The sequence below is a fragment of the Apium graveolens genome, chromosome 3 (genome assembly GCF_009905375.1).
Source record: "Apium graveolens cultivar Ventura chromosome 3, ASM990537v1, whole genome shotgun sequence".
Taxonomy (NCBI): domain Eukaryota; kingdom Viridiplantae; phylum Streptophyta; class Magnoliopsida; order Apiales; family Apiaceae; genus Apium; species Apium graveolens.
In genome coordinates this window covers 227426053-227432804 of record NC_133649.1, presented here as the reverse complement: position 1 = coordinate 227432804, position 6752 = coordinate 227426053, and the positions used below count along the sequence as shown (strand labels likewise).

General features: G+C 44.4%; 1 non-coding gene across 1 annotated transcript; it reads left to right on the top strand.

Moving 5' to 3' along the window:
- Nucleotides 1-6390: 6390 nt before the first annotated feature.
- On the top strand, nucleotides 6391-6497 carry LOC141715908 (small nucleolar RNA R71). Its single transcript, XR_012572650.1, has one exon. It is a non-coding gene; the product is annotated as a small nucleolar RNA R71 (small nucleolar RNA).
- Nucleotides 6498-6752: the final 255 nt, after the last annotated feature.

Here is a 6752-nt window from a genome sequence, read left to right as displayed (position 1 = left end):
TGAAAGTAGTAGAAAGGAACACAGGGTATACCTACTCGGAGTCATCATCATCATCACCCTCAGTGGGTGGAGTATCAGGCGGTGGGTATGTAGAGTCCTCACCAAAAACTGGCCACTGGATATCAGCTCCAAGGCCTCGAAAAGCAGTCCCTAACGCAAGGGTGAGCTCCTGAGCAAACCTGCTCTGCGTCTCATACATGGCATCCATCCGCCGTGAAAGCCTCCTATACTGGACATCACCCATCCCAGCACCCTCCTGAGCTCTCGAAGAACCAGCCTCATCACGCCCTGGCCTAGCCATAGCATCACCTCGTGTTGGACGCCCTCCTGGAAGACGATAACCCAGCCCATGCTCCTCAGGCTCACCACCGGTCCACTCCTGCATCCCATTCAGAGTGCCAGAATCTATCGGAGCTGCTGGCAACTGTAACTGCTCATGAGCCGGCCAGTTCACTCCCACTGCTCGGCATAGCTTCGTAACCGTGGATGCATAAGGGATGTTCATATGCTTTGCTCCCCTCAAAAACTTCAGAATTCCTTGGTAGATAAACTCACCAAGGTCCACATAGTACTCATCATGCAGAATTCCCCACAACAACTGTGCTCTCTCAACTGTGACCTCGTGTGCATGTGAAGAAGGCAAAATATTAGCACATATAAATGCATTCCATGCACGGGCATACCTGTTCATGGCGATCGCCGGAAAGTGACGATACTCATTATTGGCTGGACTGCGGTTCCAAACTGTGCCCGGTCGACAGAGAGTCGTACAAATCAAATCCAAGTCAAAATCCTCAGCAGTCTTTTCATTCCAGTTCTCCTCCTCGGGCTTCCTCTCTTGCTGTCCAATCACACGGCGAATCACCGCAGGATGATAATCAACCGTCAACCCACGGACTACAGAAAACCCATTCTTTTCAGCCTTCGCGTTCACGTAGAACTCGCGAACAACGCTCATCGGTACTGCTTCGGGTGACTCACAAAAAGCTATCCACCCCTTCTCTGCAATCATGGGCAACAACTCACCATCCCTCCCTGATGGTAAAAACCCCCTCTCCTTCAGAATCAGCTTCCCCAACAGCCTAGTGTACTCCTCCTCCGCAGCTCTGTCAGTTAACCGAGGCCTTGCAGCAGTACCCCTCGATGAATCAGCAGTAGGAACTGTGCTGCTGCTATCAATAGTGTGTGCTCTCTTGGGTGCCATTGATTCGTGAATAAAAGTATGTAAGAACTGATTTTTGATGTTTGTGAGAGGGTTTAAGTGTAGGAAGTTTTGTGGGAGATATGTAGGATAAGTGTATGTATATATAGGGTGTGGATTAGATTAGGGTTTGGGAATTAAGGGATAAAATGATAGGGTAGTGGGAATAATTCGTGGGTTTATGGGCTAAAACTGTTTTTGTGTTTTTGTTTTTTTTTTTTTTTTTCTGAACTGTAAAAAATTTTCTGGAACTCGACCCCTGCGCGGCAGCTAAGCATAGCTGCGCGGGCGCGCAGATGGTCTCTGGAAATTTTTTTTTTCAGCCCCTGTTTTCTGATTTTTTTATGTTTTAGGATAGGTTATTAACTTCTAAGGGTTCCTGTAACAACAATTCATGGGTTGCCTCCCACGCAGCGCTTCTTTTTTGTCATTAGCTTGACGTTCCGTACCTTTCTCAAGTAGTCAACAAAATGGCACTAACCACCTCTCGGTTTGCCATGTCCCCATAGTAGTGCTTCAACCGCTGACCGTTAACCTTGAATGCTTGGTCCGAATCATTCTCAAAAATTTCCACCGCTCCATGTGGAAACACAGTTTTGACAATAAAAGGTCCAGACCACCTTGATTTCAACTTCCCAGGAAAAAGTCGGAGCCGAGAGTTGAATAAAAGAACTTGTTGCCCTGGCACAAATAACTTAGGATGTAGCTTCCTATCGTGCCACCTCTTCACCTTTTCCTTATACCTTTTGTTATTCTCGTACGCTTGAAGTCGAAATTCATCAAGTTCATTAAGCTGAAGCATTCTTTTCCTACCAGCTGCATCTAAATCTAGGTTCAATTTCTTCAATGCCCAGTAGGCCTTATGCTCAAGCTCCGCCGGTAGATGACATCCCTTACCGTACACCAACTGAAACGGTGACATCCCAAGTGGAGTTTTGTATGCTGTTCTGTAAGCCCAAACAGCTTCATCGAGCTTTAAAGACCAATCCTTCCTTGACGGACAAACAACCTTCTCTAGAATACACTTTATCTCTCTGTTAGACACTTCCGCTTGACCATTTGTTTGCGGATGATAGGCAGTAGCTACTCGATGATTCACATTATAACGCTGCATCATAGAAGTGAACTTACGGTTGCAAAAATGCGATCCTTCATCACTTATGATTACCCGAGGTGTTCCAAACCTTGTGAAAATTTGCTTATGAAGAAAATTTAGCACTGCCTTTGCATCATTTGTCGGTAAAGCTTTAACTTCGACCCATTTTGAGACATAATCGACTGCCAGCAAGATGTACTGATTATTGCAAGACGCGATAAAAGGCCCCATGAAATCGATTCCCCACACATCAAAGACCTCGACTTCAAGCATCACATTTAATGGCATCTCATCCTTCCTTGACAAATTTCCCACTCTTTGGCAACGATCACACCTTAAAACAAACTGATGAGCATCCTTGAACAAAGTAGGCCAGAAAAAACCTGCTTGCAGAATATGAGCTGTCGTCTTCTCACCTCCATAGTGTCCCCCATAAACCATGGAATGGCAGTCTCGTAATATCCCCTCCGTCTCACAGAACGGGATACATCTCCTGATGATCTGGTCAGCTCCCTGTCTAAACAAATATGGTTCATCCCACATATACCACTTCACCTCATGCAAAAACTTCTTCTTTTGGGTGGATGTTAAATTAGGAGGCATTATGTTGCTGACGAGATAGTTTACAATATCTGCAAACCATGGTTCTTCCTCCTGAATTGCAAACAACTGCTCATCCGGAAAAGATTCATTGATTAACGTCCTATCTTGTGAAGTAGAATCGGGATTCTCCAACCTAGAGAGATGGTCAGCTACTTGATTCTCAGTACCTTTTCTATCTTTGATCTCTAACTCAAATTCCTGAAGTAAAAGCACCCAACGAATGAGTCTCGGCTTCGAATCCTTCTTAGAAACCAGATAGCGAATAGCTGCATGATCAGTGAATACTGTTACTTTCGTACCAAGCAGATAAGATCGAAATTTCTCAAAGCCAAAGACTATAGCCAAAAGCTCCTTCTCAGTAGTGGTGTAGTTCAATTGGGCACCATTTAAAGTCTTACTCGCATAGTAGACCACATGGAAGAGATTTTTCTTGCGCTGTCCCAAAACTGCACCTACCGCATAATCACTCGCATCACACATCATTTCAAACGGTTCTGTCCAATCTGGTGCTGTAATAACTGGTGCAGTGATCAAACTCTTCTTGAGAGTCTCGAATGCTGCCAAACATTCATCATCAAATTTGAACGGCACATCTTTCTCAAGCAAATTGCACAACGGCTTAGATATCTTTGAAAAGTCCTTGATGAATCGCCGATAAAAACCCGCATGACCAAGAAAACTACGGATTCCTTTCACAGAATTAGGTGGGGGAAGATTTTCAATGACTCCCACCTTGGCCTTGTCCACCTCCAGACCCTTGCTAGAGACCTTATGCCCAAGGATAATGCCTTTCACGCACCATAAAATGACATTTCTCCCAATTAAGCACCAAATTAGTTTCCACGCATCTTTTGAGTACGGCGCGCAGATTATTCAAACATTCATCATATGAGTGTCCAAAGATGGAGAAGTCATCCATGAACACTTCGACGTTATTTCCAATCATGTCAGAGAATATAGCCATCATACATCTCTGAAAAGTGGCCGGGGCGCCACATAACCCAAACGAAACTCTGCGAAAAGCAAATGTGCCAAATGGACAAGTGAAGGTAGTCTTTTCCTGATCCTCTGGTGCAATACAAATCTGATTATACCCGGAATAACCATCCAGAAGACAAAAATACTCATGACCCGCCAATCTGTCAAGCATTTGATCAATAAATGGAAGGGGGAAGTTATCCTTCCATGTGGCTTTGTTCAATTTTCTATAATCCATGCATACTCTCCATCCTGTAACTGTTCGAGTAGGGATGAGCTCATTCTTTTCATTTGCGACCACAGTGATACCTCCCTTCTTAGGTACATATTGTACGGGGCTCACCCACGAGCTGTCAGAAATAGGATAAATGATGCCTACATCTAGCCATTTCAGAATTTCTTTCTTCACCACCTCCTTCATGATGGGATTTAGTCTTCGCTGCTGTTCCACAGTTGGCTTACTACCTTCCTCTAGCAGAATTTTATGCATACAATATGAAGGACTTATCCCCTTGATGTCTGCTATGGTCCATCCTATAGCCGATTTGAATTCTCTCAACATCCTTAAGAGCTTGTCTTCCTCACTACCTGAAAGGTCAGATGAAATAATAACAGGTAACGTAGATGAATCACCTAAAAAGCATACCTCAAGTGTTCAGGTAATGGTTTGAGCTCCAAGGTAGGTGCTTCCTCTATTGATGGTTTGAGCTTCCCTTCAGCATTCTTAAGGTCAGAAGTACCAAGAGATTCAAATGGTATGTCCAGCTTTCGCTTCCATGGAGAAGCGTTCAGATATTGTAATTGCTCGTTGCTATCTTCATCATCGCTGTCAAAATCCCCCACTAAGGCCTTTTCCAATGCATCAGACATTAGCATGTGATCGAGTTCCGAAGTAACCGCAGTATCAATCACATCCACTTTTAAGCACTCCTCATCTTCTGTAGGGAATTTCATTGCCTTGAATACATTGAAGGTCACATCCTGATCTTGGACCCGTATAGTAAGTTCACCTTTTTGCACATCTATCAAGGTACGGCCAGTAGCCAAGAAAGGCCTTCCCAAGATTATGGGAATCTTCTTATCTTCCTCAAAATCCAGAATAACAAAATCTGCTGGAAAGAAGAGCTTATCCACCTTGACGAGCACATCCTCAACTATGCCCCTTGGGTAAGTAATGGAACGGTCAGCCAATTGTAGCGACATGTATGTGGGTTTTGGATCAGACAGATCCAGCTTTTTAAAGATCGACAACGGCATCAGATTAATGCTTGCTCCCAAATCACAAAGGCACTTGTCAAAAGTTAGATTGCCAATGGTGCAAGGAATGGTGAAGCTTCCTGGATCTTTCAGTTTTGGTGGTAACTTTTGCTGCAGAGCAGCGCTGCATTCTTCCGTGAGAGCAATGGTTTCAAGGTCATCCAATTTCACCTTCCTTGAAAGAATAGTCTTCATAAACTTCGCATAACTAGGCATTTGTTCCAGAGCCTCAGCGAAAGGTATATTGATGTGAAGTTTCTTGAACACCTCCAGAAACTTCCCAAACTGTCTATCCAGCTTTTGTTGCTGCAATCTCTTAGGAAAAGGTGGTGGAGGATAGAGCTGTTTCTCCCCTGTATTAGCCTCAGGCAGAGTGTGTTCAACAGTAGTCTTCCTTGGTTCCGCCGCTTTCTCCTTTTACTTAGATTCTTCACCTCTAATTTCAGCTTCTACTTCTTTTGCCTTTTCAGCATCAGCTACTTTTCCAGACCTTAAGGTAATAGCCTTGACTTGCTCTTTAGCTTCCTTCCTGCCTGGTACTTCCGTGTCACTGGGAAGAGTGCCAAGTTGATGATTGAGCACTGCATTGGCTAATTGACCGATTTGATTTTCCAAGGTCTTGATAGAAACCGCCTGACTCTTGCACAACAGCTTAAGTTCCTCAAAATCAGCACTAGTGGGTGCAGCTGTACTTCCCTGTTGAGGATATGATTGCCTTGTAGCATACTGCTGTGGTTGCTGGAATCCAGGTGGGTTAAACTGTTTACTCACTCCTTGCTGATATGGTGGCTGAATAGCATTCTGATTATTCCCCCAGCTGAAATTTGGATGATTTCTATTATTAGGATGATAGGTTGCTGACACAGGCTGCTGTTGTCGCTGATAATTATTCACATACTGAACAGATTCGTTGACAAGAGAACACTGATCCGTAGCATGAGAACCTGCAAAAAGCTCACAAACCATAGCTATTTGATTAACTCCATACGTAGCCAGAGAATCAACCTTCATTGATAGCGCTTGGAGCTGGGCTGCAATAGCGGTGGCTGCATCAACTTCCAGAATACCTGCTACCTTGCCTGACGTCATCCTCTGAGTTGGGTTTTGATGCTCATTTGAAGCCATCGTCTCTATAAGATTATATGCCTCAGTATAGCTTTTAGCCCATAAGGCGCCTCCAGCTGCTGCATCGAGCATGGGCCGAGATTGGGCCCCCAAACCATTATAGAAACCAGTGATCAGCATCCAATCCGGCATTCCATGATGTGGACATTTTCTCAACATTTCCTTGTAGCGTTCCTAAGCCTCGCACATAGATTCTGTAGGTTGCTGCGCAAACTGAGTAAGAGCACTCCTCATAGCAGCAGTCTTTGCCATTGGATAAAACTTCACCAGAAACTTTTGCGCAAGATCTTGCCACGTAGTGATGGACCCAGCTGGTTCAGAATGTAACCAGTCTTTAGCCTTATCCCTCAGTGAGAATGGGAAAAGCCTCAACTTGATAGCCTCATCAGTCACGCCATTATACTTAAAAGTGCTGCAGATCTCGACAAAATTCCTTATGTGCATGTTGGGGTCTTCAGTTGCCGCTCCTCCAAAAGAAACAGAATTCTGCAC